Raw genomic sequence first — 26,707 nt, forward strand, 5'->3', positions numbered from 1 at the left:
TTGTGAATAAAATTTCAACTTTGTTGTAGTTGAATTTTTCACACAAAGGAATTCATTGGTTCAGAGGACTGCTTACCTGTACTCTGCCGGAATAACATCTCGACCAGGCCAAACAAGACAAGGTAAGTGTGTTTTATTCACCTTTTTACATTTTTAGTAGATTTTATTGCTCTTTTTGAGCATTCTTTTACCTTATTTTAGTTGACTTGGTTTTAGACTTTTTTAGGGTTTTAGCTTCTTTTACCACTTTTACGTTGTGGTGCCTCCACCATGGCGGCCAACCATGCCGGCATGAGGAGGCACCACAGTGTCAGATTTACATTCAAAGAAAAAGATGGAAACCCTTGTTATGTCAAGGCTGCTTCTCAAGGAAAATGATCCAGAACATTTTGAAATTCTCCCCGCAGGATATAAATTGTATTTTGACTCTGCCATTTGGAAAAGGTTTCGATGTGAGTTTTGTCTCTGCTGCCGTGTTCAGATTTTCTGGACACGCTTCGAAAATGAAAAACCCCAGTTTACTGCATTTAATGTTGAAAACTGACTGATAATGCCGCTAAAACGGTAATTGTCAGAATGTTCAATGATACTGTGATGCAGATGACATTTGTTTGTGGCTGCAGATTTTGCACTGTTAAAGGCCAGGCTACCAAAGTGAGAGATGAGGATGGCATCTGGAATTGCGCTTGGAGGGTCCCCATCCAACAATGGCAAGACCCTCAAGGCTTCCAGGGCCTGAAACATCTGCCATCCATGATAGTTCTGGGAAACAACGGGGCTACATTCATTACCAGGGCCAGCCCAAACTCTGCCGCAAGTGTGGTGAGAATGGGCACCTGGCAGAAGCGTGCCAGCAGATCATTTGTGGTAAATGTAGAGAAATTGGGCATACTTCGAGGAATGCACCAAGGAAAGTGCAATCTTTGTGGAGAACACAAACCACCTCTTCAGAGATTGCCCTAAGTCAGTTTGCCAAAAATTAAAGGCAGCAAAGCAGAAGACACAAAATGGCGGACAAGATGAAGCATTAGAGAGCTAATTGAAGAGGCTGGGCTGGAGAATTCAAATCTCCCGCCAAATCCTGTGATTGGAGGAGAAGGACCAGTAGAGGGGGAGAAGGGGAGGGGCCTGCAGCTGCCCCACAAGTGGAGAACAGGGAAGGAAGCAGTGGCAGTGCAGGCAGAAGGCGGAGCTAGCTCAGTGACTGGCAGAACAAAAATTGGCCAGTCACAGAGTGATAGCGAGGATGTCCCCCTCCCCAATGCCCAGCCGGCCAAGAGACTAATTTCAGAATTGTCTTCTGAGTCTCCTGGAGCCTCGGAAAAGAGGGAAGAGCTGAGAGCTATCAGACAGTTCATCTGTGGAGGCCCAGAGTCTTCCCCTCCAATTCGCCTAATGAAGTCTCTTTTTTAACTATAGCTCTGCAATCAACCCCTAAGGACTCAAAGCTCAATGCCACCCTGCGTCAGAGGCCAACTCCTAGAGTCGAAAGGGAAATGGAGCTCAACCCCTCATCTCTCACCCATGAGAATGAAGGAAGAGCTCCATTCACAAGAAATCCACTAACTGCTATGTTTTTAAACATTTGAAATCCCCCTTTTTTTAGTCTTTTAAGATGTCATACCTGCAAATTTAACCATACTCATGACACTCACCTTCTCAACTATCAATGTGAGGAGTGTGAAGTCGAGAGTTAGAGCCCAGATTGTTTTATCCTTTCTTAACTCTTTTAAGTCTGATGTTTTTTAATACAGGAATGCGGCCTACCATTTTAAAACACTACAGAGAATGGGAGGAGTTATGGCCACAACGTCGATATGGAGCGGCTCAAATGAAAACAAAAATGATGGAGTGGCCATTTAATAAAAAACCCTCTAGTCTGGTGAAGGGCAGCACTGTGTGAGAGATGGTCGGGCACTTTTAACACACTGACTTTTATGGGAAGGTTTTAACGTCTTAAATATTTATGGCTTTAATGACAAGAACGACAGGTATGACCTTTTAGAAGACCTGCAGCCCCATGCTAGGCAGGGCACCTTTAGTTGTAGGGGGGATTTTAATTGTATTTTAAGCAGGAACGACAGGAGAAGAATAGGGGACGATTTTAAAGTGGACAAGACTTCAGTTTTACTTCAAAGCATATGCAGTGATTTTAGACTTGTGGACTGTTTTAAAACCATGCATCCCAGAGAGAGGGCTTCACCTGGTTCAGTAGTGATGGCACCCGAGCCTCTCGCATAGACTTTTTATCACGTGATTGCCCACCAACCGATGCTAGATTGGAACCTGTTTTCTTTCTGATCACGCAATTCTTTCCTGCACCCTTCACTCTCTTCCGGTGTGGACGGCAGGAAGTGGTCTGTGGAAGCTCATTGCTCCCTGTTAGAAGACAGGGAGCTAGTTAGGCTGTACAGGGAGCAATACCGAGAGTGGCAGACCCTTCAAGACTTTTACGATACACGTGCACAGGTGGGAAATGGTGAAGGGAAGACAAGACGTTTTACAGACAGGCAGGGAAAAGAAAGAAAAAGAGGGACAACAGACGCATGTTGGGACTGCAGAAACGGCTTCAGAGGTATTTTAAACTAATCCAACATGGAATGGATTTTAATGAAGAGATAAAACAAATTAAAAGAGATGTCGGTTTTAGCAGAAATTATAGCAAAGTGTGATTTTAAGAAGCAGGAAAGGGAATGGAGGAAGGAGAGAAGTGCACAAGATATTTTTTTAAGAAAATCGTAAATAAAGGGGGGCCATGTTGAGACTTAAAAAAGAAAAGGGTGCACAGCTGACACAACAGAGGAAATCAAGAAACTGTCGAACATTTTTACCGTGAACTGTACGCATACAAAACTGTTAACGGGACACCATGAACGAAGTTTTAAAATCCATTGACCAAGCAACAAACGACAACGTGCTTTTAACCCAAGATTTTAAGATACCGGAATTAACAATGCATCAAATCTTTTAGACAGGGAAGTCGCCGGGAAAGACGGCTTCCTTGGAATTTTATCTGCATTTTGGGACATTTTAGCACCAGACTTGCTTGCTGTTTTATGGATTTTGAACAATGGACCGACTTCCTGACAGCTTTAAGCAGAGTGACTCTCCTTCACAAAGACAAGACAGACGGACTTGAAAAATTGGAGACCTATCACACTCTAAATTTTGACTGTAAACTTTTTAGTAACTTTAGCCTCACGCATGTCCTTGTTTTAGAAGATCTGATTCACCCGATCAGCCTGTGCCGTCCCGGGAGGAAGATCACCGACAGCCTCGTACTGATCCGAGATACCATCTGTTACGCGAGAGACAGAAACTTCGGCTAGTAGTCCTGAATTTAGATTTTGAGAAAGCCTTTGATCGGTCTCGCACCAGTACCTTTTCCAGGTACTGCAAAAAATGGGGTTCCCGAGAAGGTTTATAGCCTGGGTGGGACTGCTGTACCGGAGATCAACAGCAAATTCATTGTTAACGGGCATCTGACAAGAGCAGTGGATATAAACTGGCGGTGCGGTCCCAGGAGGCGGGGGACTCGAGACAAATGTATTTTATATGGACGACATCAACATTTTATGCACTGACCTTTTATCTGTCAACAGGACGCTGGACTTGACTGACTGGTTCGGACAGGCCTCTGGGTCAAAGCTGAACAGAAGCAAGACCCAAGCCCATTTTATGGACCGTGGACAGCGACTGAGACGACAGGACTCCCCCTGACTGTGACCCAGACTGACCAAAAAACTTGGGATCAGGTTTGATAGGGAGGGGGAGGGGAAACAAATTGGGCAGACATAGTAGGGAAAGTCAGGCAGAGACTAGGGTACTGGACACTTAGAGGACTGACTTTAGAAGGAAAGGTTTTAATCATCAAAGCAGTGATTTTACCTTTGCTTTTACTCATCAGTTCTGTTTTTATCCCGCCTAGGAGAGTGATCTTAGACCTGGAACGAGCCATCTTTTATTTTTTGTGGGGCTCCAAGTGGGAAAGACTGAGACGAAGCGTGATGAAGAAGCCAAAGGAGAAAGGAGGAAAAGGAGTGCCAGACCTGCACTTGTTCCTAGGAAGCAGATACACAGCACTACACATGCGCAACCGCCACAGCCCCATCCAGAAACCCCAAGACCGCAGCAATGACACGGTTCTGGATGGGGTCCTACCTCAGAAAACTTAAGATCTTACCCACAAGTCTCAAAGTACCAGTGTCTTTTAACCTGCCACCAGCCTATGCTTTTATCCAGTCATTTTTAAGGCATTTTAACCTTGAGCAGGAGGAGTTGCAGGTTTTAACCACTCACCGCTCTCTCATTTCTGTTGTGCAGGAGCGGGAACCAGTGAGTCCAGTGCGCGGGCTTGCATTCGGCGAGCCCTCAACAGTTTGGCGCAACGTGAACCATCCAGCTCTTCCAAACAGACTCCGGGACCTGTCATGGATGGTGGCTCATGAGATCCTCCCAGTCAGGTCCGTAATGCACTCCCGGGGCATGTCGGCGCACTCAACTTGCCCCCGACCAGGTTGTGGCGCGCCTGAGTCGGTAAGGCATCTGCTCTGGGAGTGCAGCGCTGCCGTAGAACAGTGGGCAACGGCCGGCTCCTTGCAATTCCCGTACTTGCCAGCAAGGGAGGTCCTCACACCACAGCTGGTGCTGTACGGGGTGAGCCAAGGAAATCAGATACCAGCACGTACATTTGCCAAACAGTGGCTCACCCTAGCCGCCATCAAAGACGCCATATGGACCTCCAGAAACTTGCTGGCAAGAAAGCACATGCAGATCCCCCCCGTGGCTGTGATCCGGATGGCCGCAGCAACGGCCCAAACGGCCAGAGCTGCAGGCGGCGGGCCTAGGACACAGCCACAAAGAAGAATCGCCTCTGTGCCCATTCGGACGGAGGAGCCGGAGCCACACAAGGAAAGTTCAAGGCAGCGGCGGCCTGACCCTCCGGGTGAGGTTGGTGGGAAGGAGCTACAGGGTGAGGGTCTCCTCTGAGCGCCTGGACAAGATCCCGAGAGTCCAAATCTGTTTGGGGGAGCTGAATGAGTTCCCCTTTGATAGGGACTCACTACACTCCTGCACAACAGTGGACTTGGAGAAGAGCTTTATTATCCATTTATTTTTGTGAGTTTATTTTAACAAATGCACTCCGCTTTGAAGACTTTTAACAGAGACACTCACAGACATGGACAAGCTGAAAACCATTTTATACCTTTAATTTATGACGTTATCTGTAATGCATTTTAAACACTTTTTTTAAATGTTGTTTACAGAGAACATTTATCTATTTATTGACATGTTGTATTTTAAAAGGTAACTTGGAATTGACATATTATGAATCATGTTTGAATTGAGTGTCAATAAAATTTTTCTCAAAAGAAAAATCTGTTCTTATCAGTTTAATATCTGATATGTCCCCTATAAGGGGGCAACATATTAAATGGATTTTTAGCACCGGGAGCTGAGACGAGGGGCTTGCTCCGTCCACTCCACGCATCGACCCGGTATTGCAGTGCCTCCGGGGGCGGTGCACCCTTCTCCTGCCTTGTGTAAAACCAAAATACTGACCCAAACGCAGAGGTTCGTCGCCGGACGCCGGCCCGAAAAAGGCGCCAGTCGAGGGGGGGCGGCCAGCTGAAGCCTCGAAGAAGGCAGCGAGATTTGCACTTTATGATTGGCAGACGACGAGGGGATATTTGGGACCGGCATGGCTGTTAAATGTGCCCTGCACTTCCCCTCCCTTTCTCCCACTCGTCATCGAGAGCCCGAGTATTTCGGATGCTCGGTAGCCTGTGTCCAAAAGCCAGGCCTTCATTTCTCCGATTGGATAGAGCCTCTCAGAAGGTGGGGAGGGGACACTGCGGCGCCTCCGTAGGCCCGGCACGGTTGGCCAACACGGTGGAGGAACCGCAGCGTAGAAAGGATACAAGAAACTAAAACACCTCAAATGAAGCAAGAAAACCTGCTACAACTGCTAAATCGGTGAATAAAACACACTTACCTTCTCGTCTTTGGTCTGGTCAAGGTGGCAGTCCGGCAGAGGACAGGTAGGCAGTCCTCGGGACCAATGAATTCCTTGTTGCAAAAGTTTTTCAGCTACGGCAAAGTTGAAATTTTATTCACAAGGAATGAGGTGAATCTCCTCCCAGAAAAGCTGGTGACACAAAACGAAGCCCCAAACCGGCAAAGGTTTTAACCAGAAAGAGGAGGCCATTGCAGTCTTGGCCAAAAGGCCGAGAAGCGATCGGCCACATTTCCCCTCCCTTTCTCTCACTCGTCATCGAGAGGCTACAAGAGCCCGAGTCGTTCGGTAGCCTCTGTCCAAAAGCCAGGCCTTCGTCTCTCCGCAGCCCGATTGGATAGAGCCTGCCATGACCTGGGGAGGGTAGGGGAACGGGCGTGGCCTGGTACTTGGGACTCGAGAGGCAGAGTGAGGCTTACCGTGAGGGTAGTGGCCGGGACGACTAGGCTCGTCGGCGGCTCTGGAGGAGGGGCCCGTACTTACTCGGGTTTCTCTTCATAACGTACAAGTCTTTCGCCTTTTACTAAAGACTTCCGTGGAGAGGGACGCCAATGAGTTAAAACTATTTTTGGCAGGCTCTGCCGTGTGGCCGAGCCTCGTGCGTTTGTGAAAAGGAAATAAAACGCCGCCCCCGGCAAGGTTGAGCGGTGCGACGAGGCGCGCTCGGGAGGAGGTGCTGAGACTCAGCCGTTGTTATGCGCAGTTGAAACCACTGCGCCACGGCAGGGGGAGAACTGCTCCGGGAGGTGGGCGCTGGAAGCAACCAGCGGGGGTTATCGCTTCTCGGCCTTTTGGCTAAGATCAAGTGTAGTATCTGTTCTTATCAGTTTAATATCTGATATGTCCCCTATAAGGGGGCAACATATTAAATGGATTTTTAGCACCGGGAGCTGAGACGAGGGGCTTGCTCCGTCCACTCCACGCATCGACCCGGTATTGCAGTGCCTCCGGGGGCGGTGCACCCTTCTCCTGCCTTGTGTAAAACCAAAATACTGACCCAAACGCAGAGGTCGTCGCTCTGCCGGACGCCGGCCCGAAAAAGGCGCCAGTCGAGGGGGGGCGGCCAGCTGAAGCCTCGAAGAAGGCAGCGAGATTTGCACTTTATGATTGGCAGACGACGAGGGGATATTTGGGACCGGCATGGCTGTTAAATGTGCCCTGCACTTCCCCTCCCTTTCTCCCACTCGTCATCGAGAGCCCGAGTATTTCGGATGCTCGGTAGCCTGTGTCCAAAAGCCAGGCCTTCATTTCTCCGATTGGATAGAGCCTCTCAGAAGGTGGGGAGGGGACACTGCGGCGCCTCCGTAGGCCCGGCACGGTTGGCCAACACGGTGGAGGAACCGCAGCGTAGAAAGGATACAAGAAACTAAAACACCTCAAATGAAGCAAGAAAACCTGCTACAACTGCTAAATCGGTGAATAAAACACACTTACCTTCTCGTCTTTGGTCTGGTCAAGGTGGCAGTCCGGCAGAGGACAGGTAGGCAGTCCTCGGGACCAATGAATTCCTTGTTGCAAAAGTTTTTCAGCTACGGCAAAGTTGAAATTTTATTCACAAGGAATGAGGTGAATCTCCTCCCAGAAAAGCTGGTGACACAAAACGAAGCCCCAAACCGGCAAAGGTTTTAACCAGAAAGAGGAGGCCATTGCAGTCTTGGCCAAAAGGCCGAGAAGCGATCGGCCACATTTCCCCTCCCTTTCTCTCACTCGTCATCGAGAGGCTACAAGAGCCCGAGTCGTTCGGTAGCCTCTGTCCAAAAGCCAGGCCTTCGTCTCTCCGCAGCCCGATTGGATAGAGCCTGCCATGACCTGGGGAGGGGTAGGGGAACGGGCGTGGCCTGGTACTTGGGACTCGAGAGGCAGAGTGAGGCTTACCGTGAGGGTAGTGGCCGGGACGACTAGGCTCGTCGGCGGCTCTGGAGGAGGGGCCCGTACTTACTCGGGTTTCTCTTCATAACGTACAAGTCTTTCGCCTTTTACTAAAGACTTCCGTGGAGAGGGACGCCAATGAGTTAAAACTATTTTTGGCAGGCTCTGCCGTGTGGCCGAGCCTCGTGCGTTTGTGAAAAGGAAATAAAACGCCGCCCCCGGCAAGGTTGAGCGGTGCGACGAGGCGCGCTCGGGAGGAGGTGCTGAGACTCAGCCGTTGTTATGCGCAGTTGAAACCACTGCGCCACGGCAGGGGGAGAACTGCTCCGGGAGGTGGGCGCTGGAAGCAACCAGCGGGGGTTATCGCTTCTCGGCCTTTTGGCTAAGACTGCGATCGCCTCCTGTGTCTGGATAAAACTTTTGCCTGTTTGTGGCGAAGTGTTACCAGGTTTTTGGGAGGATACTCACATTATTCCTTGTGAAAAAATTTCAACTTTGTTGTAGTTGAAATTGTTTCACACAAAGGAATTCATTGGTTCAGAGGACTGCTTACCTGTACTCTGCCGGAATAACATCTCGACCAGGCCAAACAAGACAAGGTAAGTGTGTTTTATTCACCTTTCTAACATTTTTAGTAGATTTTATTGCTCTTTTTAGAGCATTCTTTTACCTTATTTTAGTTGACTTGGTTTTAGACTGTTTTAGGTGTTTTAGCTTCTTTTTACCACTTTTACGTTGTGGTGCCTCCACCATGGCGGCCAACCATGCCGGCATGAGGAGGCACCACAGTGTCAGATTTACATTCAAAGAAAAAGATGGGAAAACCCTTGTTATGTCAAGGCTGACTTCTCAAGGAAAATGATCCAGAACATTTTGAAATTCTCCCCGCAGGATATAAATTGTATTTTGACTCTGCCATTTGGAAAAGGTTTCGATGTGAGTTTTGTCTCTGCTGCCGTGTTCAGAGATTTCTGGACACGCTTCGAAAATGAAAAACCCCAGTTTACTGCATTTAATGTTGAGAAACTGACTGATAATGCCGCTAAAACGGTAATTGTCAGAATGTTCAATGAGACTGTGAATGCAGATGACATTTGTTTGTGGCTGGGCAGATTTTGCACTGTTAAAGGCCAGGCTACCAAAGTGAGAGATGAGGATGGCATCTGGAATTGCGCTTGGAGGGTCCCCATCCAACAATGGCAAGACCCTCAAGGCTTCCAGGGCCTGAAACATCTGCCATCCATGATAGTTCTGGGAAACAACAGGGGCTACATTCATTACCAGGGCCAGCCCAAACTCTGCCGCAAGTGTGGTGAGAATGGGCACCTGGCAGAAGCGTGCCAGCAGATCATTTGTGGTAAATGTAGAGAAATTGGGCATACTTTCGAGGAATGCACCAATGGCAGAAAGTGCAATCTTTGTGGAGAAACAAACCACCTCTTCAGAGATTGCCCTAAGTCGTTTGCCAACAAATTAAAGGCAGCAAAGGCACAAAATGGCGGACAAGACGAAGCAGTTAGAGAGCTAATTGAAGAGGCTGGGCTGGAGAATTCAAATCTCCCGCCAAATCCTGTGATTGGAGGAGAAGGACCAGTAGAGGCGGGAGAAGGGGAGGGGCCTGCAGCTGCCCCACAAGTGGAGAACAGGGAAAAGCAGTGGCAGTGCAGGCAGAAGGCGGAGCTAGCTCAGTGACTGGCTCAGAACAAAAATTTGGCCAGTCACAGAGTGATAGCGAGGATGTCCCCCTCCCCAATGCCCAGCCGGCCAAGAGACTAATTTCAGAATTGTCTTCTGAGTCTCCTGGAGCCTCGGAAAAGAGGGGAAGAGCTGAGAGCTACTCAGACAGTTCATCTGTGGAGGAGCCCAGAGTCTTCCCCTCCAATTCGCCTAATGAAGTCTCTTTTTTAACTATAGCTCTGCAATCAACCCCTAAGGACTCAAAGCTCAATGCCACCCTGCGTCAGAGGCCAACTCCTAGAGTCCGAAAGGGAAATGGAGCTCAACCCCGTCATCTCTCACCCATGAGAATGAAGGAAGAGCTCCATTCACAAGAAATCCACTAACTGCTGTTTTTTAAACATTTGAAATCCCCCTTTTTTTTTAGTCTTTTAAGATGTCATACCTGCAAATTTTAACCATACTCATGACACTCACCTTCTCAACTATCAATGTGAGGAGTGTGAAGTCGAGAGTTAGAGCCCAGATTGTTTTATCCTTTCTTAACTCTTTTAAGTCTGACGTGTTTTTAATACAGGAATGCGGCCTACCATTTTTAAAACACTACAGAGAATGGGAGGAGTTATGGCCACAAACGTCGATATGGAGCGGCTCAAATGAAAACAAAAATGATGGAGTGGCCATTTTAATAAAAAACCCTCTAGTCTTGGTGAAGGGCAGCACTGTGGTGAGAGATGGTCGGGCACTTTTAACACACTTGACTTTTATGGGGAAGGATTTTAACGTCTTAAATATTTATGGCTTTAATGACAAGAACGACAGGTATGACCTTTTAGAAGACCTGCAGCCCCACATGCTAGGCAGGGCACCTTTAGTTGTAGGGGGGGATTTTAATTGTATTTTAAGCAGGAACGACAGGAGAAGAATAGGGGACGATTTTAAAGTGGACAAGACTTCAGTTTTACTTCAAAGCATATGCAGTGATTTTAGACTTGTGGACTGTTTTAAAACCATGCATCCCAGAGAGGAGGGCTTCACCTGGTTCAGTAGTGATGGCACCCGAGCCTCTCGCATAGACTACATTTTATCACGTGATTGCCCACCAACCGATGCTAGATTGGAACCTGTTTTCTTTTCTGATCACGCAATTCTTTCCTGCACCCTTTCACTCTCTTCCGGTGTGACGGCAGGAAGTGGTCTGTGGAAGCTCAATTGCTCCCTGTTAGAAGACAGGGAGCTAGTTAGGCTGTACAGGGAGCAATACCGAGAGTGGCAGACCCTTCAAGACTTTTACGATACACGTGCACAGTGGTGGGAAATGGTGAAGGGAAAGACAAAGACGTTTTACAGACAGGCAGGGAAAAGAAAGAAAAAGAGGGACAACAGACGCATGTTGGGACTGCAGAAACGGCTTCAGAGGTATTTTAAACTAATCCAACATGGAATGGATTTTAATGAAGAGATAAAACAAATTAAAACAGAGATGTCGGTTTTAGCAGAAATTAATAGCAAAGGTGTGATTTTAAGAAGCAAGGAAAGGGAAATAGAGGAAGGAGAGAAGTGCACAAGATATTTTTTTAAGAAAATCGTAAATAAAGGGGGGGCCATGTTGAGACTTAAAAAAGAAAACGGGTGCACAGCTGACACAACAGAGGAAATCAAAGAAACTGTCGAACATTTTTACCGTGAACTGTACGCATACAAAACTGTTAACGGGGACACCATGACCGAAGTTTTAAAATCCATTGACCAAGCAACAAACGACAACGTGCTTTTAACCCAAGATTTTACGATACCGGAATTAAACAAATGCATCAAATCTTTTAAGACAGGGAAGTCGCCGGGAGAAGACGGGCTTCCCTTGGAATTTTATCTGACATTTTGGGACATTTTAGCACCAGACTTGCTTGCTGTTTTTATGGATTTTGAACAAATGGACCGACTTCCTGACAGCTTTAGAGCAGGGATAGTGACTCTCCTTCACAAAGACAAAGACAAGACGGACTTGAAAAATTGGAGACCTATCACACTCTTAAATTTTGACTGTAAACTTTTTAGTAAACTTTAGCCTCACGCATGTCCTTGTTTTTAGAAGATCTGATTCACCCGGATCAAGCCTGTGCCGTCCCGGGGAGGAAGATCACCGACAGCCTCGTACTGATCCGAGATACCATCTGTTACGCGAGAGACAGAAACATTCGGCTAGTAGTCCTGAATTTAGATTTTGAGAAAGCCTTTGATCGGGTCTCGCACCAGTACCTTTTCCAGGTACTGCAAAAAATGGGGTTCCCGAGAAGGTTTATAGCCTGGGTGGGACTGCTGTACCGGGAGATCAACAGCAAATTCATTGTTAACGGGCATCTGACAAGAGCAGTGGATATAAACTGCGGTGTCCGTCAGGGTTGTCCGTTATCTGCCCTCCTCTACGTTATCTGTATAGAACCACTGGCACAGACCTTGAGAAGGGACCAACGAATCCATGGGGTAGGAGTCCCAGGGAGCGGGGGACTCGAGACAAAATGTATTTTATATATGGACGACATCAACATTTTATGCACTGACCTTTTATCTGTCAACAGGACGCTGGACTTGACTGACTGGTTCGGACAGGCCTCTGGGTCAAAGCTGAACAGAAGCAAGACCCAAGCCCATTTTTATGGACCGTGGACAGCGACTGAGACGACAGGACTCCCCCTGACTGTGACCCAGACTGACCAAAAAATACTTGGGATCAGGTTTGATAGGGAGGGGGAGGGGAAAACAATTGGGCAGACATAGTAGGGAAAGTCAGGCAGAGACTAGGGTACTGGACACTTAGAGGACTGACTTTAGAAGGAAAGGTTTTAATCATCAAAGCAGTGATTTTACCTTTGCTTTTACTCATCAGTTCTGTTTTTATCCCGCCTAGGAGAGTGATCTTAGACCTGGAACGAGCCATCTTTTATTTTTTGTGGGGCTCCAAGTGGGAAAGACTGAGACGAAGCGTGATGAAGAAGCCAAAGGAGAAAGGAGGAAAAGGAGTGCCAGACCTGCACTTGTTCCTAGGAAGCAGATACACAGCACTACACATCGCAACCGCCACAGCCCCATCCAGAAACCCCAAGACCGCAGCAATGACACGGTTCTGGATGGGGTCCTACCTCAGAAAACTTAAGATCTTACCCACAAGTCTCAAAGTACCAGTGTCTTTTAACCTGCCACCAGCCTATGCTTTTATCCAGTCATTTTTAAGGCATTTTAACCTTGAGCAGGAGGAGTTGCAGGTTTTAACCACTCACCGCTCTCTCATTTCTGTTGTGCAGGAGCGGGAACCAGTGAGTCCAGTGCGCGGGCTTGCATTCGGCGAGCCCTCAACAGTTTGGCGCAACGTGAACCATCCAGCTCTTCCAAACAGACTCCGGGACCTGTCATGGATGGTGGCTCATGAGATCCTCCCAGTCAGGTCCGTAATGCACTCCCGGGGCATGTCGGCGCACTCAACTTGCCCCCGACCAGGTTGTGGCGCGCCTGAGTCGGTAAGGCATCTGCTCTGGGAGTGCAGCGCTGCCGTAGAACAGTGGGCAACGGCCGGCTCCTTGCAATTCCCGTACTTGCCAGCAAGGGAGGTCCTCACACCACAGCTGGTGCTGTACGGGGTGAGCCAAGGAAATCAGATACCAGCACGTACATTTGCCAAACAGTGGCTCACCCTAGCCGCCATCAAAGACGCCATATGGACCTCCAGAAACTTGCTGGCAAGAAAGCACATGCAGATCCCCCCCGTGGCTGTGATCCGGATGGCCGCAGCAACGGCCCAAACGGCCAGAGCTGCAGGCGGCGGGCCTAGGACACAGCCACAAAGAAGAATCGCCTCTGTGCCCATTCGGACGGAGGAGCCGGAGCCACACAAGGAAAGTTCAAGGCAGCGGCGGCCTGACCCTCCGGGTGAGGTTGGTGGGAAGGAGCTACAGGGTGAGGGTCTCCTCTGAGCGCCTGCACAAGATCCCGAGAGTCCAAATCTGTTTGGGGGAGCTGAATGAGTTCCCCTTTGATAGGGACTCACTACACTCCTGCACAACAGTGGACTTGGAGAAGAGCTTTTATTATCCATTTATTTTTTGTGAGTTTTATTTTAACAAATGCACTCCGCTTTGAAGACTTTTAACAGACACTCACAGACATGGACAAGCTGAAAACCATTTTATACCTTTAATTTATGACGTTATCTGTAATGCATTTTAAACACTTTTTTTAAATGTTGTTTTACAGAGAACATTTATCTATTTATTGACATGTTGTATTTTAAAAGGTAACTTGGAATTGACATATTATGAATCATGTTTGAATTGAGTGTCAATAAAATTTTTCTCAAAAGAAAAAAATCTGTTCTTATCAGTTTAATATCTGATATGTCCCCTATAAGGGGGCAACATATTAAATGGATTTTTAGCACCGGGAGCTGAGACGAGGGGCTTGCTCCGTCCACTCCACGCATCGACCCGGTATTGCAGTGCCTCCGGGGGCGGTGCACCCTTCTCCTGCCTTGTGTAAAACCAAAATACTGACCCAAACGCAGAGGTTCGTCGCTCTGCCGGACGCCGGCCCGAAAAAGGCGCCAGTCGAGGGGGGGCGGCCAGCTGAAGCCTCGAAGAAGGCAGCGAGATTTGCACTTTATGATTGGCAGACGACGAGGGGATATTTGGGACCGGCATGGCTGTTAAATGTGCCCTGCACTTCCCCTCCCTTTCTCCCACTCGTCATCGAGAGCCCGAGTATTTCGGATGCTCGGTAGCCTGTGTCCAAAAGCCAGGCCTTCATTTCTCCGATTGGATAGAGCCTCTCAGAAGGTGGGGAGGGGACACTGCGGCGCCTCCGTAGGCCCGGCACGGTTGGCCAACACGGTGGAGGAACCGCAGCGTAGAAAGGATACAAGAAACTAAAACACCTCAAATGAAGCAAGAAAACCTGCTACAACTGCTAAATCGGTGAATAAAACACACTTACCTTCTCGTCTTTGGTCTGGTCAAGGTGGCAGTCCGGCAGAGGACAGGTAGGCAGTCCTCGGGACCAATGAATTCCTTGTTGCAAAAGTTTTTCAGCTACGGCAAAGTTGAAATTTTATTCACAAGGAATGAGGTGAATCTCCTCCCAGAAAAGCTGGTGACACAAAACGAAGCCCCAAACCGGCAAAGGTTTTAACCAGAAAGAGGAGGCCATTGCAGTCTTGGCCAAAAGGCCGAGAAGCGATCGGCCACATTTCCCCTCCCTTTCTCTCACTCGTCATCGAGAGGCTACAAGAGCCCGAGTCGTTCGGTAGCCTCTGTCCAAAAGCCAGGCCTTCGTCTCTCCGCAGCCCGATTGGATAGAGCCTGCCATGACCTGGGGAGGGGTAGGGGAACGGGCGTGGCCTGGTACTTGGGACTCGAGAGGCAGAGTGAGGCTTACCGTGAGGGTAGTGGCCGGGACGACTAGGCTCGTCGGCGGCTCTGGAGGAGGGGCCCGTACTTACTCGGGTTTCTCTTCATAACGTACAAGTCTTTCGCCTTTTACTAAAGACTTCCGTGGAGAGGGACGCCAATGAGTTAAAACTATTTTTGGCAGGCTCTGCCGTGTGGCCGAGCCTCGTGCGTTTGTGAAAAGGAAATAAAACGCCGCCCCCGGCAAGGTTGAGCGGTGCGACGAGGCGCGCTCGGGAGGAGGTGCTGAGACTCAGCCGTTGTTATGCGCAGTTGAAACCACTGCGCCACGGCAGGGGGAGAACTGCTCCGGGAGGTGGGCGCTGGAAGCAACCAGCGGGGGTTATCGCTTCTCGGCCTTTTGGCTAAGATCAAGTGTAGTATCTGTTCTTATCAGTTTAATATCTGATATGTCCCCTATAAGGGGGCAACATATTAAATGGATTTTTAGCACCGGGAGCTGAGACGAGGGGCTTGCTCCGTCCACTCCACGCATCGACCCGGTATTGCAGTGCCTCCGGGGGCGGTGCACCCTTCTCCTGCCTTGTGTAAAACCAAAATACTGACCCAAACGCAGAGGTTCGTCGCTCTGCCGGACGCCGGCCCGAAAAAGGCGCCAGTCGAGGGGGGGCGGCCAGCTGAAGCCTCGAAGAAGGCAGCGAGATTTGCACTTTATGATTGGCAGACGACGAGGGGATATTTGGGACCGGCATGGCTGTTAAATGTGCCCTGCACTTCCCCTCCCTTTCTCCCACTCGTCATCGAGAGCCCGAGTATTTCGGATGCTCGGTAGCCTGTGTCCAAAAGCCAGGCCTTCATTTCTCCGATTGGATAGAGCCTCTCAGAAGGTGGGGAGGGGACACTGCGGCGCCTCCGTAGGCCCGGCACGGTTGGCCAACACGGTGGAGGAACCGCAGCGTAGAAAGGATACAAGAAACTAAAACACCTCAAATGAAGCAAGAAAACCTGCTACAACTGCTAAATCGGTGAATAAAACACACTTACCTTCTCGTCTTTGGTCTGGTCAAGGTGGCAGTCCGGCAGAGGACAGGTAGGCAGTCCTCGGGACCAATGAATTCCTTGTTGCAAAAGTTTTTCAGCTACGGCAAAGTTGAAATTTTATTCACAAGGAATGAGGTGAATCTCCTCCCAGAAAAGCTGGTGACACAAAACGAAGCCCCAAACCGGCAAAGGTTTTAACCAGAAAGAGGAGGCCATTGCAGTCTTGGCCAAAAGGCCGAGAAGCGATCGGCCACATTTCCCCTCCCTTTCTCTCACTCGTCATCGAGAGGCTACAAGAGCCCGAGTCGTTCGGTAGCCTCTGTCCAAAAGCCAGGCCTTCGTCTCTCCGCAGCCCGATTGGATAGAGCCTGCCATGACCTGGGGAGGGGTAGGGGAACGGGCGTGGCCTGGTACTTGGGACTCGAGAGGCAGAGTGAGGCTTACCGTGAGGGTAGTGGCCGGGACGACTAGGCTCGTCGGCGGCTCTGGAGGAGGGGCCCGTACTTACTCGGGTTTCTCTTCATAACGTACAAGTCTTTCGCCTTTTACTAAAGACTTCCGTGGAGAGGGACGCCAATGAGTTAAAACTATTTTTGGCAGGCTCTGCCGTGTGGCCGAGCCTCGTGCGTTTGTGAAAAGGAAATAAAACGCCGCCCCCGGCAAGGTTGAGCGGTGCGACGAGGCGCGCTCGGGAGGAGGTGCTGAGACTCAGCCGTTGTTATGCGCAGTTGAAACCACTGCGCCACGGCAGGGGGAGAACTGCTCCGGGAGGTGGGCGCTGGAAGCAACCAGCGGGGGTTATCGCTTCTCGGCCTTTTGGCTAAGATCAAGTGTAGTATCTGTTCTTATCAGTTTAATATCTGATATGTCCCCTATAAGGGGGCAACATATTAAATGGATTTTTAGCACCGGGAGCTGAGACGAGGGGCTTGCTCCGTCCACTCCACGCATCGACCCGGTATTGCAGTGCCTCCGGGGGCGGTGCACCCTTCTCCTGCCTTGTGTAAAACCAAAATACTGACCCAAACGCAGAGGTTCGTCGCTCTGCCGGACGCCGGCCCGAAAAAGGCGCCAGTCGAGGGGGGGCGGCCAGCTGAAGCCTCGAAGAAGGCAGCGAGATTTGCACTTTATGATTGGCAGACGACGAGGGGATATTTGGGACCGGCATGGCTGTTAAATGTGCCCTGCACTTCCCCTCCCTTTCTCCCACTCGTCATCGAGAGCCCGAGTATTTCGGATGCTCGGTAGCCTGTGTCCAAAAGCCAGGCCTTCATTTCTCCGATTGGATAGAGCCTCTCAGAAGGTGGGGAGGGGACACTGCGGCGCCTCCGTAGGCCCGGCACGGTTGGCCAACACGGTGGAGGAACCGCAGCGTAGAAAGGATACAAGAAACTAAAACACCTCAAATGAAGCAAGAAAACCTGCTACAACTGCTAAATCGGTGAATAAAACACACTTACCTTCTCGTCTTTGGTCTGGTCAAGGTGGCAGTCCGGCAGAGGACAGGTAGGCAGTCCTCGGGACCAATGAATTCCTTGTTGCAAAAGTTTTTCAGCTACGGCAAAGTTGAAATTTTATTCACAAGGAATGAGGTGAATCTCCTCCCAGAAAAGCTGGTGACACAAAACGAAGCCCCAAACCGGCAAAGGTTTTAACCAGAAAGAGGAGGCCATTGCAGTCTTGGCCAAAAGGCCGAGAAGCGATCGGCCACATTTCCCCTCCCTTTCTCTCACTCGTCATCGAGAGGCTACAAGAGCCCGAGTCGTTCGGTAGCCTCTGTCCAAAAGCCAGGCCTTCGTCTCTCCGCAGCCCGATTGGATAGAGCCTGCCATGACCTGGGGAGGGGTAGGGGAACGGGCGTGGCCTGGTACTTGGGACTCGAGAGGCAGAGTGAGGCTTACCGTGAGGGTAGTGGCCGGGACGACTAGGCTCGTCGGCGGCTCTGGAGGAGGGGCCCGTACTTACTCGGGTTTCTCTTCATAACGTACAAGTCTTTCGCCTTTTACTAAAGACTTCCGTGGAGAGGGACGCCAATGAGTTAAAACTATTTTTGGCAGGCTCTGCCGTGTGGCCGAGCCTCGTGCGTTTGTGAAAAGGAAATAAAACGCCGCCCCCGGCAAGGTTGAGCGGTGCGACGAGGCGCGCTCGGGAGGAGGTGCTGAGACTCAGCCGTTGTTATGCGCAGTTGAAACCACTGCGCCACGGCAGGGGGAGAACTGCTCCGGGAGGTGGGCGCTGGAAGCAACCAGCGGGGGTTATCGCTTCTCGGCCTTTTGGCTAAGATCAAGTGTAGTATCTGTTCTTATCAGTTTAATATCTGATATGTCCCCTATAAGGGGGCAACATATTAAATGGATTTTTAGCACCGGGAGCTGAGACGAGGGGCTTGCTCCGTCCACTCCACGCATCGACCCGGTATTGCAGTGCCTCCGGGGGCGGTGCACCCTTCTCCTGCCTTGTGTAAAACCAAAATACTGACCCAAACGCAGAGGTTCGTCGCTCTGCCGGACGCCGGCCCGAAAAAGGCGCCAGTCGAGGGGGGGCGGCCAGCTGAAGCCTCGAAGAAGGCAGCGAGATTTGCACTTTATGATTGGCAGACGACGAGGGGATATTTGGGACCGGCATGGCTGTTAAATGTGCCCTGCACTTCCCCTCCCTTTCTCCCACTCGTCATCGAGAGCCCGAGTATTTCGGATGCTCGGTAGCCTGTGTCCAAAAGCCAGGCCTTCATTTCTCCGATTGGATAGAGCCTCTCAGAAGGTGGGGAGGGGACACTGCGGCGCCTCCGTAGGCCCGGCACGGTTGGCCAACACGGTGGAGGAACCGCAGCGTAGAAAGGATACAAGAAACTAAAACACCTCAAATGAAGCAAGAAAACCTGCTACAACTGCTAAATCGGTGAATAAAACACACTTACCTTCTCGTCTTTGGTCTGGTCAAGGTGGCAGTCCGGCAGAGGACAGGTAGGCAGTCCTCGGGACCAATGAATTCCTTGTTGCAAAAGTTTTTCAGCTACGGCAAAGTTGAAATTTTATTCACAAGGAATGAGGTGAATCTCCTCCCAGAAAAGCTGGTGACACAAAACGAAGCCCCAAACCGGCAAAGGTTTTAACCAGAAAGAGGAGGCCATTGCAGTCTTGGCCAAAAGGCCGAGAAGCGATCGGCCACATTTCCCCTCCCTTTCTCTCACTCGTCATCGAGAGGCTACAAGAGCCCGAGTCGTTCGGTAGCCTCTGTCCAAAAGCCAGGCCTTCGTCTCTCCGCAGCCCGATTGGATAGAGCCTGCCATGACCTGGGGAGGGGTAGGGGAACGGGCGTGGCCTGGTACTTGGGACTCGAGAGGCAGAGTGAGGCTTACCGTGAGGGTAGTGGCCGGGACGACTAGGCTCGTCGGCGGCTCTGGAGGAGGGGCCCGTACTTACTCGGGTTTCTCTTCATAACGTACAAGTCTTTCGCCTTTTACTAAAGACTTCCGTGGAGAGGGACGCCAATGAGTTAAAACTATTTTTGGCAGGCTCTGCCGTGTGGCCGAGCCTCGTGCGTTTGTGAAAAGGAAATAAAACGCCGCCCCCGGCAAGGTTGAGCGGTGCGACGAGGCGCGCTCGGGAGGAGGTGCTGAGACTCAGCCGTTGTTATGCGCAGTTGAAACCACTGCGCCACGGCAGGGGGAGAACTGCTCCGGGAGGTGGGCGCTGGAAGCAACCAGCGGGGGTTATCGCTTCTCGGCCTTTTGGCTAAGACTGCGATCGCCTCCTGTGTCTGGATAAAACTTTTGCCTGTTTGTGGCGAAGTGTTACCAGGTTTTTGGGAGGATACTCACATTATTCCTTGTGAATAAAATTTCAACTTTGTTGTAGTTGAAATTGTTTCACACAAAGGAATTCATTGGTTCAGAGGACTGCTTACCTGTACTCTGCCGGAATAACATCTCGACCAGGCCAAACAAGACAAGGTAAGTGTGTTTTATTCACCTTTTAACATTTTTAGTAGATTTTATTGCTCTTTTTAGAGCATTCTTTTACCTTATTTTAGTTGACTTGGTTTTAGACTTTTTAGGTGTTTTAGCTTCTTTTACCACTTTTACGTTGTGGTGCCTCCACCATGGCGGCCAACCATGCCGGCATGAGGAGGCACCACAGTGTCAGATTTACATTCAAAGAAAAAGATGGGAAAACCCTTGTTATGTCAAGGCTGACTTCTCAAGGAAAATGATCCAGAACATTTTGAAATTCTCCCCGCAGGATATAAATTGTATTTTGACTCTGCCATTTGGAAAAGGTTTCGATGTGAGTTTTGTCTCTGCTGCCGTGTTCAGAGATTTCTGGACACGCTTCGAAAATGAAAAACCCCAGTTTACTGCATTTAATGTTGAGAAACTGACTGATAATGCCGCTAAAACGGTAATTGTCAGAATGTTCAATGAGACTGTGAATGCAGATGACATTTGTTTGTGGCTGGGCAGATTTTGCACTGTTAAAGGCCAGGCTACCAAAGTGAGAGATGAGGATGGCATCTGGAATTGCGCTTGGAGGGTCCCCATCCAACAATGGCAAGACCCTCAAGGCTTCCAGGGCCTGAAACATCTGCCATCCATGATAGTTCTGGGAAACAACAGGGGCTACATTCATTACCAGGGCCAGCCCAAACTCTGCCGCAAGTGTGGTGAGAATGGGCACCTGGCAGAAGCGTGCCAGCAGATCATTTGTGGTAAATGTAGAGAAATTGGGCATACTTTCGAGGAATGCACCAATGGCAGAAAGTGCAATCTTTGTGGAGAAACAAACCACCTCTTCAGAGATTGCCCTAAGTCGTTTGCCAACAAATTAAAGGCAGCAAAGACACAAAATGGCGGACAAGACGAAGCAGTTAGAGAGCTAATTGAAGAGGCTGGGCTGGAGAATTCAAATCTCCCGCCAAATCCTGTGATTGGAGGAGAAGGACCAGTAGAGGCGGGAGAAGGGGAGGGGCCTGCAGCTGCCCCACAAGTGGAGAACAGGGAGAAGCAGTGGCAGTGCAGGCAGAAGGCGGAGCTAGCTCAGTGACTGGCTCAGAACAAAAATTTGGCCAGTCACAGAGTGATAGCGAGGATGTCCCCCTCCCCAATGCCCAGCCGGCCAAGAGACTAATTTCAGAATTGTCTTCTGAGTCTCCTGGAGCCTCGGAAAAGAGGGGAAGAGCTGAGAGCTACTCAGACAGTTCATCTGTGGAGGAGCCCAGAGTCTTCCCCTCCAATTCGCCTAATGAAGTCTCTTTTTTAACTATAGCTCTGCAATCAACCCCTAAGGACTCAAAGCTCAATGCACCCTGCGTCAGAGGCCAACTCCTAGAGTCCGAAAGGGAAATGGAGCTCAACCCCGTCATCTCTCACCCATGAGAATGAAGGAAGAGCTCCATTCACAAGAAATCCACTAACTGCTGTTTTTTAAACATTTGAAATCCCCCTTTTTTTTTAGTCTTTTAAGATGTCATACCTGCAAATTTTAACCATACTCATGACACTCACCTTCTCAACTATCAATGTGAGGAGTGTGAAGTCGAGAGTTAGAGCCCAGATTGTTTTATCCTTTCTTAACTCTTTTAAGTCTGACGTGTTTTTAATACAGGAATGCGGCCTACCATTTTTAAAACACTACAGAGAATGGGAGGAGTTATGGCCACAAACGTCGATATGGAGCGGCTCAAATGAAAACAAAAATGATGGAGTGGCCATTTTAATAAAAAACCCTCTAGTCTTGGTGAAGGGCAGCACTGTGGTGAGAGATGGTCGGGCACTTTTAACACACTTGACTTTTATGGGGAAGGATTTTAACGTCTTAAATATTTATGGCTTTAATGACAAGAACGACAGGTATGACCTTTTAGAAGACCTGCAGCCCCACATGCTAGGCAGGGCACCTTTAGTTGTAGGGGGGGATTTTAATTGTATTTTAAGCAGGAACGATAGGAGAAGAATAGGGGACGATTTTAAAGTGGACAAGACTTCAGTTTTACTTCAAAGCATATGCAGTGATTTTAGACTTGTGGACTGTTTTAAAACCATGCATCCCAGAGAGGAGGGCTTCACCTGGTTCAGTAGTGATGGCACCCGAGCCTCTCGCATAGACTACATTTTATCACGTGATTGCCCACCAACCGATGCTAGATTGGAACCTGTTTTCTTTTCTGATCACGCAATTCTTTCCTGCACCCTTTCACTCTCTTCCGGTGTGACGGCAGGAAGTGGTCTGTGGAAGCTCAATTGCTCCCTGTTAGAAGACAGGGAGCTAGTTAGGCTGTACAGGGAGCAATACCGAGAGTGGCAGACCCTTCAAGACTTTTACGATACACGTGCACAGTGGTGGGAAATGGTGAAGGGAAAGACAAAGACGTTTTACAGACAGGCAGGGAAAAGAAAGAAAAAGAGGGACAACAGACGCATGTTGGGACTGCAGAAACGGCTTCAGAGGTATTTTAAACTAATCCAACATGGAATGGATTTTAATGAAGAGATAAAACAAATTAAAACAGAGATGTCGGTTTTAGCAGAAATTAATAGCAAAGGTGTGATTTTAAGAAGCAAGGAAAGGGAAATGGAGGAAGGAGAGAAGTGCACAAGATATTTTTTTAAGAAAATCGTAAATAAAGGGGGGGCCATGTTGAGACTTAAAAAAGAAAACGGGTGCACAGCTGACACAACAGAGGAAATCAAAGAAACTGTCGAACATTTTTACCGTGAACTGTACGCATACAAAACTGTTAACGGGGACACCATGACGAAGTTTTAAAATCCATTGACCAAGCAACAAACGACAACGTGCTTTTAACCCAAGATTTTACGATACCGGAATTAAACAAATGCATCAAATCTTTTAAGACAGGGAAGTCGCCGGGAGAAGACGGGCTTCCCTTGGAATTTTATCTGACATTTTGGGACATTTTAGCACCAGACTTGCTTGCTGTTTTTATGGATTTTGAACAAATGGACCGACTTCCTGACAGCTTTAGAGCAGGGATAGTGACTCTCCTTCACAAAGACAAAGACAAGACGGACTTGAAAAATTGGAGACCTATCACACTCTTAAATTTTGACTGTAAACTTTTTAGTAAACTATTAGCCTCACGCATGTCCTTGTTTTTAGAAGACTGATTCACCCGGATCAAGCCTGTGCCGTCCCGGGGAGGAAGATCACCGACAGCCTCGTACTGATCCGAGATACCATCTGTTACGCGAGAGACAGAAACATTCGGCTAGTAGTCCTGAATTTAGATTTTGAGAAAGCCTTTGATCGGGTCTCGCACCAGTACCTTTTCCAGGTACTGCAAAAAATGGGGTTCCCGAGAAGGTTTATAGCCTGGGTGGGACTGCTGTACCGGGAGATCAACAGCAAATTCATTGTTAACGGGCATCTGACAAGAGCAGTGGATATAAACTGCGGTGCGGTCCCAGGGAGCGGGGGACTCGAGACAAAATGTATTTTATATATGGACGACATCAACATTTTATGCACTGACCTTTTATCTGTCAACAGGACGCTGGACTTGACTGACTGGTTCGGACAGGCCTCTGGGTCAAAGCTGAACAGAAGCAAGACCCAAGCCCATTTTTATGGACCGTGGACAGCGACTGAGACGACAGGACTCCCCCTGACTGTGACCCAGACTGACCAAAAAATACTTGGGATCAGGTTTGATAGGGAGGGGGAGGGGAAAACAAATTGGGCAGACATAGTAGGGAAAGTCAGGCAGAGACTAGGGTACTGGACACTTAGAGGACTGACTTTAGAAGGAAAGGTTTTAATCATCAAAGCAGTGATTTTACCTTTGCTTTACTCATCAGTTCTGTTTTTATCCCGCCTAGGAGAGTGATCTTAGACCTGGAACGAGCCATCTTTTATTTTTGTGGGGCTCCAAGTGGGAAAGACTGAGACGAAGCGTGATGAAGAAGCCAAAGGAGAAAGGAGGAAAAGGAGTGCCAGACCTGCACTTGTTCCTAGGAAGCAGATACACAGCACTACACATCGCAACCGCCACAGCCCCATCCAGAAACCCCAAGACCGCAGCAATGACACGGTTCTGGATGGGGTCCTACCTCAGAAAACTTAAGATCTTACCCACAAGTCTCAAAGTACCAGTGTCTTTTAACCTGCCACCAGCCTATGCTTTTATCCAGTCATTTTTAAGGCATTTTAACCTTGAGCAGGAGGAGTTGCAGGTTTTAACCACTCACCGCTCTCTCATTTCTGTTGTGCAGGAGCGGGAACCAGTGAGTCCAGTGCGCGGGCTTGCATTCGGCGAGCCCTCAACAGTTTGGCGCAACGTGAACCATCCAGCTCTTCCAAACAGACTCCGGGACCTGTCATGGATGGTGGCTCATGAGATCCTCCCAGTCAGGTCCGTAATGCACTCCCGGGGCATGTCGGCGCACTCAACTTGCCCCCGACCAGGTTGTGGCGCGCCTGAGTCGGTAAGGCATCTGCTCTGGGAGTGCAGCGCTGCCGTAGAACAGTGGGCAACGGCCGGCTCCTTGCAATTCCCGTACTTGCCAGCAAGGGAGGTCCTCACACCACAGCTGGTGCTGTACGGGGTGAGCCAAGGAAATCAGATACCAGCACGTACATTTGCCAAACAGTGGCTCACCCTAGCCGCCATCAAAGACGCCATATGGACCTCCAGAAACTTGCTGGCAAGAAAGCACATGCAGATCCCCCCGTGGCTGTGATCCGGATGGCCGCAGCAACGGCCCAAACGGCCAGAGCTGCAGGCGGCGGGCCTAGGACACAGCCACAAAGAAGAATCGCCTCTGTGCCCATTCGGACGGAGGAGCCGGAGCCACACAAGGAAAGTTCAAGGCAGCGGCGGCCTGACCCTCCGGGTGAGGTTGGTGGGAAGGAGCTACAGGGTGAGGGTCTCCTCTGAGCGCCTGCACAAGATCCCGAGAGTCCAAATCTTTGGGGGAGCTGAATGAGTTCCCCTTTGATAGGGACTCACTACACTCCTGCACAACAGTGGACTTGGAGAAGAGCTTTATTATCCATTTTTTTGTGAGTTTATTTTAACAAATGCACTCCGCTTTGAAGACTTTTTAACAGACACTCACAGACATGGACAAGCTGAAAACCATTTTATACCTTTAATTTATGACGTTATCTGTAATGCATTTTAAACACTTTTTTTAAATGTTGTTTTACAGAGAACATTTATCTATTTATTGACATGTTGTATTTTAAAAGGTAACTTGGATTTGACATTATGAATCATGTTTGAATTGAGTGTCAATAAAATTTTTCTCAAAAGAAAAAATCTGTTCTTATCAGTTTAATATCTGATATGTCCCCTATAAGGGGGCAACATATTAAATGGATTTTTAGCACCGGGAGCTGAGACGAGGGGCTTGCTCCGTCCACCACGCATCGACCGGTATTGCAGTGCCCCGGGGGCGGTGCACCCTTCTCCTGCCTTGTGTAAAACCAAAATACTGACCCAAACGCAGAGGTTCGTCGCTCTGCCGGACGCCGGCCCGAAAAAGGCGCCAGTCGAGGGGGGGCGGCCAGCTGAAGCCTCGAAGAAGGCAGCGAGATTTGCACTTTATGATTGGCAGACGACGAGGGGATATTTGGGACCGGCATGGCTGTTAAATGTGCCCTGCACTTCCCTCCCTTTCTCCCACTCGTCATCGAGAGCCCGAGTATTTCGGATGCTCGGTAGCCTGTGTCCAAAAGCCAGGCCTTCATTTCTCCGATTGGATAGAGCCTCTCAGAAGGTGGGGAGGGGACACTGCGGCGCCTCCGTAGGCCCGGCACGGTTGGCCAACACGGTGGAGGAACCGCAGCGTAGAAAGGATACAAGAAACTAAAACACCTCAAATGAAGCAAGAAAACCTGCTACAACTGCTAAATCGGTGAATAAAACACACTTACCTTCTCGTCTTTGGTCTGGTCAAGGTGGCAGTCCGGCAGAGGACAGGTAGGCAGTCCTCGGGACCAATGAATTCCTTGTTGCAAAAGTTTTTCAGCTACGGCAAAGTTGAAATTTTATTCACAAGGAATGAGGTGAATCTCCTCCCAGAAAAGCTGGTGACACAAAACGAAGCCCCAAACCGGCAAAGGTTTTAACCAGAAAGAGGAGGCCATTGCAGTCTTGGCCAAAAGGCCGAGAAGCGATCGGCCACATTTCCCTCCCTTTCTCTCACTCGTCATCGAGAGGCTACAAGAGCCCGAGTCGTTCGGTAGCCTCTGTCCAAAAGCCAGGCCTTCGTCTCTCCGCAGCCCGATTGGATAGAGCCTGCCATGACCTGGGGAGGGGTAGGGGAACGGGCGTGGCCTGGTACTTGGGACTCGAGAGGCAGAGTGAGGCTTACCGTGAGGGTAGTGGCCGGGACGACTAGGCTCGTCGGCGGCTCTGGAGGAGGGGCCCGTACTTACTCGGGTTTCTCTTCATAACGTACAAGTCTTTCGCCTTTTACTAAAGACTTCCGTGGAGAGGGACGCCAATGAGTTAAAACTATTTTGGCAGGCTCTGCCGTGTGGCCGAGCCTCGTGCGTTTGTGAAAAGGAAATAAAACGCCGCCCCCGGCAAGGTTGAGCGGTGCGACGAGGCGCGCTGGGAGGAGGTGCTGAGACTCAGCCGTTGTTATGCGCAGTTGAAACCACTGCGCCACGGCAGGGGGAGAACTGCTCCGGGAGGTGGGCGCTGGAAGCAACCAGCGGGGGTTATCGCTTCTCGGCCTTTT

The 26,707-nt window shown here is 49.5% G+C and overlaps 11 non-coding genes and 3 pseudogenes across 11 annotated transcripts; all 14 read left to right on the plus strand.

The window, feature by feature from the left end:
• The first annotated feature begins 5,359 nt into the window (after nt 1–5,359).
• On the plus strand, nt 5,360–5,532 carry LOC119913788 (annotated as a pseudogene).
• Nucleotides 5,533–6,495: 963 nt separating this feature from the next.
• LOC119913819 lies at nt 6,496–6,608 on the plus strand. Its single transcript, XR_005446654.1, has one exon. It is a non-coding gene; the product is annotated as a U5 spliceosomal RNA (small nuclear RNA).
• Nucleotides 6,609–6,791: 183 nt separating this feature from the next.
• On the plus strand, nt 6,792–6,983 carry LOC119913781. Its single transcript, XR_005446627.1, has one exon. It is a non-coding gene; the product is annotated as a U2 spliceosomal RNA (small nuclear RNA).
• A 968-nt stretch (nt 6,984–7,951) lies between these two features.
• On the plus strand, nt 7,952–8,064 carry LOC119913820. The gene has a single exon (XR_005446655.1). It is a non-coding gene; the product is annotated as a U5 spliceosomal RNA (small nuclear RNA).
• A 5,833-nt stretch (nt 8,065–13,897) lies between these two features.
• LOC119913791 lies at nt 13,898–14,077 on the plus strand (annotated as a pseudogene).
• Nucleotides 14,078–15,046: 969 nt separating this feature from the next.
• Nucleotides 15,047–15,159, plus strand: LOC119913821. The gene has a single exon (XR_005446656.1). It is a non-coding gene; the product is annotated as a U5 spliceosomal RNA (small nuclear RNA).
• A 183-nt stretch (nt 15,160–15,342) lies between these two features.
• Nucleotides 15,343–15,534, plus strand: LOC119913782. The gene has a single exon (XR_005446628.1). It is a non-coding gene; the product is annotated as a U2 spliceosomal RNA (small nuclear RNA).
• A 969-nt stretch (nt 15,535–16,503) lies between these two features.
• Nucleotides 16,504–16,616, plus strand: LOC119913822. The gene has a single exon (XR_005446657.1). It is a non-coding gene; the product is annotated as a U5 spliceosomal RNA (small nuclear RNA).
• Nucleotides 16,617–16,799: 183 nt separating this feature from the next.
• LOC119913784 lies at nt 16,800–16,991 on the plus strand. Its single transcript, XR_005446630.1, has one exon. It is a non-coding gene; the product is annotated as a U2 spliceosomal RNA (small nuclear RNA).
• Nucleotides 16,992–17,960: 969 nt separating this feature from the next.
• On the plus strand, nt 17,961–18,073 carry LOC119913823. The gene has a single exon (XR_005446658.1). It is a non-coding gene; the product is annotated as a U5 spliceosomal RNA (small nuclear RNA).
• A 183-nt stretch (nt 18,074–18,256) lies between these two features.
• Nucleotides 18,257–18,448, plus strand: LOC119913785. The gene has a single exon (XR_005446631.1). It is a non-coding gene; the product is annotated as a U2 spliceosomal RNA (small nuclear RNA).
• Nucleotides 18,449–19,417: 969 nt separating this feature from the next.
• Nucleotides 19,418–19,530, plus strand: LOC119913825. The gene has a single exon (XR_005446660.1). It is a non-coding gene; the product is annotated as a U5 spliceosomal RNA (small nuclear RNA).
• Nucleotides 19,531–25,257: 5,727 nt separating this feature from the next.
• On the plus strand, nt 25,258–25,428 carry LOC119913797 (annotated as a pseudogene).
• Nucleotides 25,429–26,395: 967 nt separating this feature from the next.
• On the plus strand, nt 26,396–26,510 carry LOC119913826. Its single transcript, XR_005446661.1, has one exon. It is a non-coding gene; the product is annotated as a U5 spliceosomal RNA (small nuclear RNA).
• Nucleotides 26,511–26,707: the final 197 nt, after the last annotated feature.

Source organism: Micropterus salmoides, unplaced genomic scaffold, assembly GCF_014851395.1.
Source record: "Micropterus salmoides isolate LMB-PRFRI ecotype aquatic unplaced genomic scaffold, ASM1485139v1 Ms_hic_scaffold_2, whole genome shotgun sequence".
In the NCBI taxonomy this organism is placed as follows: domain Eukaryota; kingdom Metazoa; phylum Chordata; class Actinopteri; order Centrarchiformes; family Centrarchidae; genus Micropterus; species Micropterus salmoides.